This window comes from Canis lupus, chromosome 29 (assembly GCF_048164855.1).
Source record: "Canis lupus baileyi chromosome 29, mCanLup2.hap1, whole genome shotgun sequence".
NCBI lineage: Eukaryota > Metazoa > Chordata > Mammalia > Carnivora > Canidae > Canis > Canis lupus.
In genome coordinates, this window is record NC_132866.1 from 30,971,836 (window position 1) to 30,983,345 (window position 11,510).

Genomic DNA, 11,510 nt, shown 5'->3' on the forward strand with positions numbered 1-11,510 from the left:
AGGAGCCCTACTTTGAGCATGAGACTGGTACTTTAAAAATAAACAGACTCTGAATGAAGGTTTCAGGAATATTTTATGAGTAAAGCACATGGATTTTCTAACAATTTCAACTCTTCAGTGGCCTTTATTTCTGGTTTTGGTTTTTGGATGTTTCTGATATTTCTGAAAGAGGTGACTATAAATAAGTGGGATATCACTGCCTTCTCAATGCATCAAAAATGTGCATTTTAGCAATACATGAAAAATGTAAAACAACTGATCAAAATTTATGAAAAAGATGAAGAAATATCATGGCATCTTACTGCAGAAAAAAAAATGAGATAAAGGGTTCTCCCAACTCAAGAAGCACAATCATCACCAAAGTGTGAAAATCTTCTGGACTGCTCCATGCCTATGGCTGTGCTCTGGAAGCAGGCTTTAAGTATTTGGGGTTAACAATATGCTTTACAGGTTAATGAAATCAGGATGTGCACCCAATAAGATGGCAGAGTACTCTAAAAGAAACTGAGAAAGCACTTTTTCTTAAGTGATGTTCACACAGAATAAAAAACTGAGTAATAATTAATCCATTGGTGAGATTTAACCTCTTTTATGATGAGACATCTGCTGTTGTCCCATGTTTCAATAATTTAATAGTGCTTCAGTATTTTAATTAGCCTCAACTAATGTTACGTTTTCCAAAGGGCCATGAAACCAACCCTGAAGCAATGGCTGTGACAATATGGCTTAGTTAGTTCCAAAAGACAGAATAACAACTAGAGGTAGGTAGCACTACAGCAAAGGGAAGTGGGGTGTTCACAACAAGGCATACATACTGCGGAAACATCAGTATCCACTGAACACTAACCTGGAACAGCAGTCTAGCATTTGGGTTCTGAAAACAGCATCAGAGAGGGACTCACAGGCTATACTAACCTGAAGAGGCATATATTTATAGCAGTTGTTTGGGCAAGTTCAAGAGATGGAAAGATTAAAGCTGCAAATGGCACCCTTGCTTGAAAGAAAGAGACATCAACAAAGGCTTATTTGTATGTGTCTTTTACTAGTAAAAAGGAAGAGGCAGAAAGTACCGGTGAACCACAGGTCACTGGAGCAAGAAGTGGGACGCTCTTTATCAGTTACATCCTGGGCCACTTCAGAACTATCCCCACCTGGAGTGACTGTATCTTTTATGAAATCCTAAACCATAAAGGTTTGTAAAGTACATTGGCAATCATAAGGAATCGTGTATATTTATCCTATACATCTTGTATCTTATCTCTTTTACTGACTTCCCTTTGTCTTAGCTTTCCAAGCAAATATATAAGCTACTTGAGCAACTTGAGATGTAAACTAGGTAAGGATCACATTTTGTACTCTTATGGGTTTTTTTTTTTTAGCAAAAAAGGAGAGAGAAAAAGAGTATCAAGGATGCTTCCTGGGAGCACCTGGGTGACTCAGCTGCTTAAGTGTCTGCCTTTGCCTTTGGTAAAGTGTCATGATCCCAGAGTCCTGAGAACTGAGCTCTGCATTGGGCTCCCTGCTCAGTGGGGAGTCTGCTTCTCCCTCTGCCCCTCAACCGGCTCATGCTCTCTCACTCTCAAATAAATAAAATCTTTAGGAAAAAGAAAAAAGAAAAAAAGGAGGCTTCCTGGGCAGCATCATTTACTGAGATAGGAACATGGGGAATGAAGCTGGGGGCTAGTGATTTCATTGAGGTATGTATGTGTCTGATGGGTTCCTTTCTGTACACTGAATTGAAGTATTCATAAGATTCTGAAACGTCTGAACCAGGAGCTTCATTTGGATCGGAGAACATTCACATTAATACTAACCTTTGTCCAAATGTCATTAAATGGCCCTTTTATAATAGCTGACTTTATAACTACAGTAATAAAATCAGTTTTGTGCCTCTAACTTATCAAGCTTCCTACCGTGTTTCTCTCTAGAAATTTTCTCAATACAATCTTAAATTTAGATGATTTTTAATTTCAGATTATTGGAATATTTAATCTTACAAATTAACCTCAACCTCCTGAAATTTAATTCTGTGACAATTTCATGTTTTTTAAAAAATAGGTGCAGTTTAAAGAAAAAAAAAAAGGCTACTTTTGCCTGAGTTTTAAACAGTCTTTACCTTTGCTTCCAATTATTCCATTTTTTTCCCCCTATAGTCTTAGGCCTTTGAGAAAGCCTAATTATGCATTTGCCCTGATTTAGAATACTCTTAGACACTAAGAAAGTAACCGAGAGGCTTCTGTCCTTCAGCCCATTCACTCAACTCGACTGAAGGGGAAGCACTATTTTTTAGTTCAGGGATTACAGTTGGTATGATGGTATGTCCCTCACATCACACTATGTAAGATCTTTACAAGAACAATAATACATCACAGATTTCAAAATCACTTGTTTGATTTCATGTTCTTTCTGTTCAACAAGAGTCTGTAATAGTTAAGTGAATTATTTATCAATCAGAAATACTTCAGCACCACTAAAGAGCTGTAAGGTCCCAGGGACTGATAAATGGGAGGTTGGGCTGCAGAAGAGGGAAACTTGACTTCCAAATCCAATTCCAATTGATTATTTCTGACTGGCTCTCCTTAGGAGAGAAATAGCCTGCATGACCTTGACCACTTTGTCCTTCTATCCCCAGCTCAATGCCTAATTCTTAAGGGTGTGGTCAAAGGATAAGATAATATTCTTAACAACTTTGAAAGGCACAGTTTAAGAGTTGTGTGTTGTTTCACAACCCTACCTGTAATGATTTACTCAATGTTTTTCTAGATCAGAGGTTAGACATAGTTGAACTCGCCTACTTTGCCAATACTGCAATACTTAAATCCGTAGTAAAGTATCTCTGTGGTTAATGTAAATGGTGGATCGTCAATGCTTATGTTACTTTAGGAAAAAGAATAAAAATGAGAAGAGATGTGGGTAGAGAGCTGAAAGGACAATTTTAAGGGTCAAAAATCTGGGATTGATGGATTCAGGTAGTCTCTTCAGTATTTGCTAACTACCAACAAAACTCTTGATGGCAAGTGCAACATCAATGATGACCAAAATACAAAAGAGCAATAAAGACACTGCATGATGTTTGGATGGGAGCTGATCCTAGCAGTAGAAAAAGGTAGTCCCAGGAAAACAGAAGGGGAAAGAAAGCTAGAGAAAATACTTGACAGAGTAGACCAAATAATTAAGAAATATTCATTACTTTGGCTTGGTTCTTCTATTTAAATACAAGAAAACATAAAAATGCATCATCATTTCCCCTCAAGGCAAGAAGAGCTATATTTTTTTGCTAGACAATAATCTGAAGTTATGTTCCCTAATTCCTTATTTCTGGTCCTTTAAACACAGAAAATGTGTTTCAAGGGCCTGGATAAGTCTGTTGACAAGTCTTTGTTCTGCACTGGGAAATTTATCTACCCTGTGGATTTTCCATACTTGGATATGGGACTATTCCAAGGGCTATGACATCTACTGTGTGTATGTGTGTGTGGAGTAGGGGAGAAGGTGGACAGCAAGGTGTATGGAGATTTTCCAAAAGCCATGTATAGTTTAGTTGAACCTCTAAATTACTGAAGAACCAAGTTTTCCTTCCACAGAACTTAACGAGGAGAAAACATAAAAAGGTACAGTAGATAAAGATAACAAAGAAATGTGAGAACTAAGATCATAAGATCACAGAACAAAAAGTGACCTCTTAAAGTCAGGCAGTTTAATATCTGACTTCCAGGTGGCCGAAATCCAAATTCTGTGACACAGAATTTAGATACATTTAGATAGAAAAAGCAATTCTCAAAACTGGGATTAAGGAGAATGATCACTCCCCCCATAGATCAGAATCTTGGAGGGGTGTGTGTGTGTGTGTGTGTGTGTGTGTGTATTTTCAAACCCATGGTGATTGCTGATGACAAAAGGCATCTTGTTCAGGTATGAAGTAGAAAAAGTCAAGAATTACTGATCTAAAACAAGACATGTAATCCCTTTGTAACACTTCTCTAAGTTTACTGTGTTCCTAGCCAAGTTTAGTAGAAGCAGAGCAAAACACAGCTTCTAAAAATTATGAATAATCTCAATTGGGGGACAGAAGAGGTGCTTCAGGGGGTGCTTACTAAAGCCAAGTTTGCTAGTTTTTCTGCATCTTGGGGCTTAACATCTTTGATAAAAGAATTATTCAGAATAATTCTAAATACGATAGAAGTCTTTTAAGGTTTGTATCTATTGCTTTTCAATTTAACCAGACTGTCAAATTACAATAAAATTTAATTACCAAGGAAATTCTTATTTAACATATTTTCACCCTATAGGCAAATATACCCAGGAAGCCAAAATATAATCAGAAGGTTACCTAGCAAATAGATGTCAGAGCAAAGGGTCATTAAGCACCACAGTCCAATGCCTTTGTCTCCTTTCTAGGAAAGTAATGAGTTCACAGACACTTCTGCCAAACTATTTACATCTGATAAATTTTTTTTTTCTACCAGATTGATTGTTTCTATCATCTTAGGTAAGACTGTGTATGTAAGTTCAAATATATTACATTTGGATGCTAATTTAAACAAAAATAGAAGGGGTTCATAGGCTGTGAAAGACACAGGATTTAGGACTGGAGGGCATGAATTAAAAAATAATAGTTCCTGGAAGTGAGGGAAGAAATATCCCTAAGTGATGTCACTAAATACTGGTTTGGTGAGAGCACAAATCTAAATTATTAATCTAAAGGAGTATTATAACTAAGAATTCTTAAAAAACACTCTGAAATAGACTTTAAGAAATAGTGCAATAATTTCAGATCAAGAGAACAGACCTTGGCCTCGGGCTGCTTTGAACTGAAAGAAGAGTGTGTCACTAGCCTGAGTTAGTGAAGCCAGAGTGAAGAGAGATCTGAGTAGTAAAAGCATAACTGACATTTTAGGTCAGGATCACAGGAGAGCTCCTGACAAGCTAGTAGCCTGGCCTATTTCTCTTTTTGATTTTTAGTCAGATAGAGGATTAAAACATATGTAGCTTTTTTGGGGAGTGGGGAATTGCCCTTTCATTCCCAGTTTAAATGCCCAGGACAGGGACGCCTGCGTGGCTCAGTGGTTGAGCGTCTGCCTTTGGCTCAGGTCATGATCCTGAGATCTGGGAATCGAGTCCCGCATTGGGCTCCCTGCAAGGTGCCTGCTTCTCCTTCTGTCTGTGTCTCTGCCTCTCTAAGTCTGTGTCTCTCATGAATAAATCAATCTGAATGAATGAATGACCGACCAGGACAATGATGGACTAGAAAAATACCACTGCTTAAGCAGAAAACAGGTGCTCATTCCCCACATGACAGAAAATGCACTATATCATGGGGCTCTTTTAAATCCCCCCCATCACAGAGTGAGGGTAAAGAAACATTTGTCAAGGCCCAGTAGAGGCCAAGAACAGTACATGGCTTCCTCCCTGGTGTCCAGACAAGACTCCAATATGACGGGAGTTTATTTCTTTTGTAATAAGAGTAATAATAGCGGTTATCAACTCAATGCCCACACCAGCATTTTGCAAGGCAATATGCAAGGGTATATGTATAGGGGGCTCTAAAGGAGGCATGGGGGCCTGACACAAACAAGAGGACATTTAACAGTTCACATGACAGATCCCAGCAACATAAATGTTCTTTTCTCTCTAGAAACAGAGTGATGTGTTTTTGACAAATATTCCTACTTTCTTTTTTGGGTGAAAGGAAGGAGACTAGCAGAATTATAATAAGCAGCAGATATTTGATAGTATCCTGAGCTTTTCATGATTGTTAGGAGGATCTTCTAGACATTAACTTTTCTCATGTTCTCTTGAGGATCTTACTCTCTATATTCTTGAAACCATTCAAATCTGCAATGTAAGCCTCAAAATGGAAAATTCTACTTTTGTTGTCATATACTAAATCACTTAAAGTTGTCACAATGATGGCATTCCTAAGTAATAACTGTAATCTTTAAAGACTAGATCACTTTGTAAAATGTAAAACCTTAGAAAAAGATTCTTAAATTTAATATCATTTTCCACTTATTCACCTCATGAATATTTGAGGAAGTATACAGATTTTACAATTTAAAGTATAGATATAAGCAAAGCACTTTTATTTTTTATTATTTTTTTAGCAAAGCATTTTTGTATCTACCATTCTGGGTGCTCTTGGAATTAAGTCCTTTATCATCATTCTCTTCTTCTCTATGGAAACTCAAGTCTATTGTTGGAGATTTTGCTGGAGTGGCATGAACTAAGCAGAATCATTGGTATATTCAAGTCTTTACTCAGGAATATTGAAGACAAAATGTAACTAAATGTATACACTCACGCACACATATATTCAACTTAGGTATTTATGTCACCTCACTCCTTCTCCTTAGGTTGCCTCTTTTCTCTTGCTTCCAATCACAATCCAGTTCAACTACACTGATTCAACTTTCCTTAGAGAATACTGAATTCTATGCTCCCTGCCACTAGTTTCTCATTTTAGAGTTTGCTTTCACATTACCCAGAATTGTCAGCTTTCTTAAAGTCCAAATCCGATCATCACTTTAAGGTAGGCTCCATGGAGCCCAATGCAGGGCTTGAAGTCAAGACCCAGAGATCAAGACCTGAGCTGACCTCAAGAGTCAGACACTTAACTGAGTCACCCAGATGCCTGTGATTTTATCACTTTTTTTTGGATAAAACATATCCACTTCCCACTGCTCATACTCCATCCTCGTTAACACAGTTCTACCTGGGGGCTGGGTTAAAATTTCTTACTCTACTCTCACAGTTTGTTAAACTAACCAAATGAGTTACTATGTAGCGAAAATAATTTCCCTAAGACATTTTTTCAAGAGAACGGAAAACAGCATAGGAAAAAAGAATAATCTTCCAATGAAAATGAGTTCAAATCAACAAGGCAGGGAAAGGAAAGGGAATTTTGAAGACAAGACAGTAAAAGGTGTAGGTTCCTAACTATAAGCACACAGTAGGCTGCTAACATGCTCTCCAAGATACCAGAATTACTGGGATGAAAAGGCATGGTTTACACAATGGCTTTCAAAGCCATGAGAGTTTTTTGACTGCAAACCAGAACAAGAAACACTTTTTACAAAGTGATATAGTACACATATCTCAGTTTGCGTATCTATGATGACACACATTTCAATGAAACAGTTTTATCCTTATTATATGATACGTGCTCTCTTTTTCTGATTTCTTTTTAAAATGTTAGGACCCACCCAAAAAAATAAAATAAATAAAATAAAATAAAATGTTAGGACCCACTAAACTCATCTTACAACTGACTAAGGTTGCAACTGGTTGATCCAGTTTAAAAAACTCTTCTACAGACTTACCAATTCCTAGCACCTCATAAAAATTTGCTATCCTGGTTATTTTCTTCTTAATTCATCTTTATCTAGCTAATGCTACACTGCCAGGTTTTCCTGGCAAAAATGTTTCTAGTTGATTTAATAGATGTAAATAGAATGTAAATAGAATGAACACCTCTAAACTGGTGCTATGATCTGCCTGTTTGAAATGCTCAGAACTCCCATTTAATAAGAGTTTAAAATCGCTAAATCTTTGGCAGAAGATTCCCTAAATTCTTTCATTGGAAAACTGATGGTTTGATGATTAAACACATATGCACGCACTTATCCATACTCCCACACTTAGGTCTTACATTTTGTTATTCAAACTACCACCACGTAGGAAGAAAAATCTTCAAAGCATGTAACATTTCAACCTTGACTATACAAAATACTCAGTGTACAATGGAAATGAAGATAAATTCTACACAACTTTGTAATTTTTAATCTTAAACATCTTCTACTTTCCAAACAACTTTTAGTCTAGTCTCTGAAAAGAAATGAAGAATGACTAATAGTCTGATAACATGCCCATGAACAGGACTAAGAAATGTAGAAAAGTAGCATTCCAGGTTTTAATCATAGTTCCAACATTTTTATGTCTTTGACTGCAGTGAAAAGACTGGCCACCCAGTATCCCTAATACAAACTCACCTGCCCCTCTTTCAAAGTTCTAATCAATACAAACGACTTCCTCTACAATTTTCAATCTGATTTTCTCACTTTCTCTATCCCTCACTAAATTAACTCTTGCCAGATTTGCAAAGAGCCCAACATAGTACTAAGTATCTTATATACAGAATTTCAATTGAGCTTCATAGCAAATCTCTGAGGCAGATGGTAGAAGATTCCTTTTACAGATAAGGAACCAAGGCTCAGGAGACAAAGGGCTGCAGAAGGGGAGGTGGATCAGAGGATAGGGTAACTGGGTGACGGGCACTAAGGAGGGCACTTGATGGGATGAGCACTGGGTGTTATACTGTATGTTGGCAAACTGAATTTAAATAAAATATTAACAAACCCAAGGTTCAGAAAGTTTCAATAACTTGTTCAAGATCATGTACAGAGAAACTAGAAGAGCTGAGATTTTAAACCAGGCCCATTAAATTCTGTCTCTTAAACTTGGAGTAGATATCTCTCCTCTCCTCTCTATGCCTTACCTACTCTTCAAGATCCATCTCCTCTAGCATTGAGTCAACAATGGTTCTATTTAACAATGAAATTTATAGGCTTCTGATGTAATTTCTTAACTGGTAATTTCATATATGGATTTCATTCTCTTCCTAAAAAGCAATGTACATCTCAGCAAGAGTGAAACTAAATTAATATTTGAGATTTAATTAAGTTAAAAGTAAACCTAAAAGAAAATTATTAGCAGATTAAAACTCTAATTCTAATTCTAAGGTTGAATTATGAGTGCCAAAGTGGTATATGGTTTGGAATCATGTGTATCAAGGGCAACCCATTATGTGAGGAGGACAAGTCCCTTAAGCTCCCCCACATTCCACGTTTTTCATTAAAAAATAATAATAATAAAAGATTAGAATGGAACAAACAGTATTTAATCAGTGGACCAATCAAAACTTCCTATGGTCACAACAATGTGAATATGCTTAACACTGCTGAACCATATACTTAAAAAATGGTTGAGATGGTAAATTTTACATTATGTGTCTCTGCCACAAAAGACCTAATGAATAAACTTTAATACAAAAAGAAAAAAACAAAAAACAAAAAAACCCCAAGCGAAAAAACCTCCTGTGCTACATTTTGAAAATACAGAACATGTCCAGGCCTCACACTTATAAACCGATTGAATGGATCTGGTGTAGAACCCAGGCATCTGCATTCTTAAAGACTGATTCTAATTGAGACTGAGTATATCCAATGATTCTCTGAACTCTTTGTGCTCAAATATTCAAGACAGAACTAGCCTGCACACAATGGAAATAGACATTATAAATAACATACTTTAAAATTAACATATCTTATAATTTTTGCAAAAGTATCACATTCACACAGTTCATAATAAAAACTTTAAAAGACTTGTTTTAAATAAAAGGTATCTAAAATGAAATCCAGATCTATTTGTTTTTCCTTTAGAAAATGCTACAATGCAAAGGGGAGACCCTAAGGTTTATAATACTTTATTATTCATTAAAGTGTTGCTATATATTTCCCAATGTTAGAACAGATAAATATTAGTGTGTTTGTCTCACATTTAATATAAGATTGCACTTTTAACAGACTCAGAGGTCTATTACTCAACAGCATTCAGGTGACCACTATGACTTCCCAGATGAAAACATGAGTGTTAGTTAGAATACCAAGTTGACAGAAATTTAAAGTACCAAATAATCCCTTATCACTCTGTATTGGTGGTCAAATAAGGTTGGTGAAAGTACCATTACCATCTGAAAACTACTAGTCAATAAACAATAGTATCTGTACATGACTATAAATAGCCTCAGACTCCAGATTTAATACTTATGAGTTTTTAGGTATTTTTGCTTACTTCCCAGGTTACTTCCCAAGTTGCACTCTAACCAAATGATGGCTTAAACTATTAACTATATACACACTGATCAACCTTTTATTATTTATTTTTTTTTAGGTTTTAAAAAATTATTTATTTATTCATGAGAGAGGCAGAGACATAGAGCAAGAAGCAGGCTCCCCCTGGGGAGACTGATGTGGGACTCAATCCCAGGACTCCAGGATCACACCGAGTCAAAAGCAGACTACTAAACTGCCCAGGCATTCCCTGATCAACCTTTTGAAAAAATGTTTTCTTTTGAAAACATTTTTCTACTGACCTCTGAAAAAAAGCTTTTCTACTCCAATTGTAAGTGATGCTTGATATACTACCATTTCCTCCAAACATAGCAAAAGTCCAAAAATTTCTAAGCTGAACAAGATTAATACAATCCTCGGCTAAATGCTCACCACTGGAAGCAGCTAATGACAAAGTGTACACTCAGAATACAAGAGAACAGCTATCTACTGCGTTACTCAGTAAATTCTGTTAAAAGATTGTGCACTCTTTTCGGCAATGAGATCTAGCACTATATGACGTAAGAATGTATTTACATTTCGATAAAAGTATCTGGTGAGAGAAAGTTTTTGAGGAAAAATGACTATACAACTCGGGAAGTGGCAGAAAGCTATCCCATTTTCCATTTTTCCCACTCCATTTCCCATCTGCAATTTCCCTGATTGCAACACCTTGATAAGACATAAGAGTCCTTGAATTAATTCCAAAGTATCAACAGAATCAGAGAAGAAAATTCTGGATTAGAAGGAGTAAGTCCTTTTTAAAAACAAAGTTATAATAACTGGAGAATTAAGTATCAATTCATAAACAAAAAACACTAAAATGAATTCATTTATGAGATGCCAGATTATAATCCTACCATATTGATCTGGTCACCAGTTTAGAATGGATAATGGCAAGAAACAAGCAGTTATAAGCTTTCAAATTTACAAATAAGTAGTAATTAGGTTTCCAGAAAATTGTTCTATAAATAATGTGGCATGACTGAGTAAAGGAAACAAATGAAGCCAACGGACAAGCCTTCAGTACCAACAAAATTTCCAAATTTATAAACATCGGACCAAAAAGCAGAGAGACAGCCAAAGAAGTAAGACAAAAATACTAACTAAAAGATAATCTGGAGCAACTACCAACAATAGCATCATTTTTTAGTAGAAAATGCCATTAGAAATTATCAGAAACCCCTTCAACCTACATTAATTACACATATTTGAGCTTGAAAAAGCTTTCTCCAATACTTTGCTATACCATTTCTAATCTTTATCACCCTAATTCAGATGTTCCCCTCACTACTTTACAACAGGAATCACTTTATAATACTTCTTTATACACCTCGTTTCTCAAAAAAACAAGTAAGCAACACATATATTGTTCTTTTTTGTCCAGTTAAAAGGAAATGCCAGCATCTTCCCAAGAATCAGAATACTATACTGTAGAATACAGAATACTATAAGAACCTCAACTGACTATGCTGCTTTCATACTTGTACTTCAAGAGCAAACAATACTTAGTAAATCATCATTTTAGCAAGCAATTCCAGCATAATGGTTTACTCTGACAAAACTATGATTTTGAGAAAATAATTACATAAGCCCAGCAAGCAGGTATTATGAAAAATATAA

General features: G+C 36.0%; 1 protein-coding gene across 16 annotated transcripts in view; it reads right to left on the reverse strand.

The window, feature by feature from the left end:
• Nucleotides 1-11,510, reverse strand: part of LCOR (ligand dependent nuclear receptor corepressor) — a 152,162-nt gene that overhangs the window by 17,613 nt on the left and 123,039 nt on the right. The gene's annotated exons all lie outside the window — the stretch shown is intronic.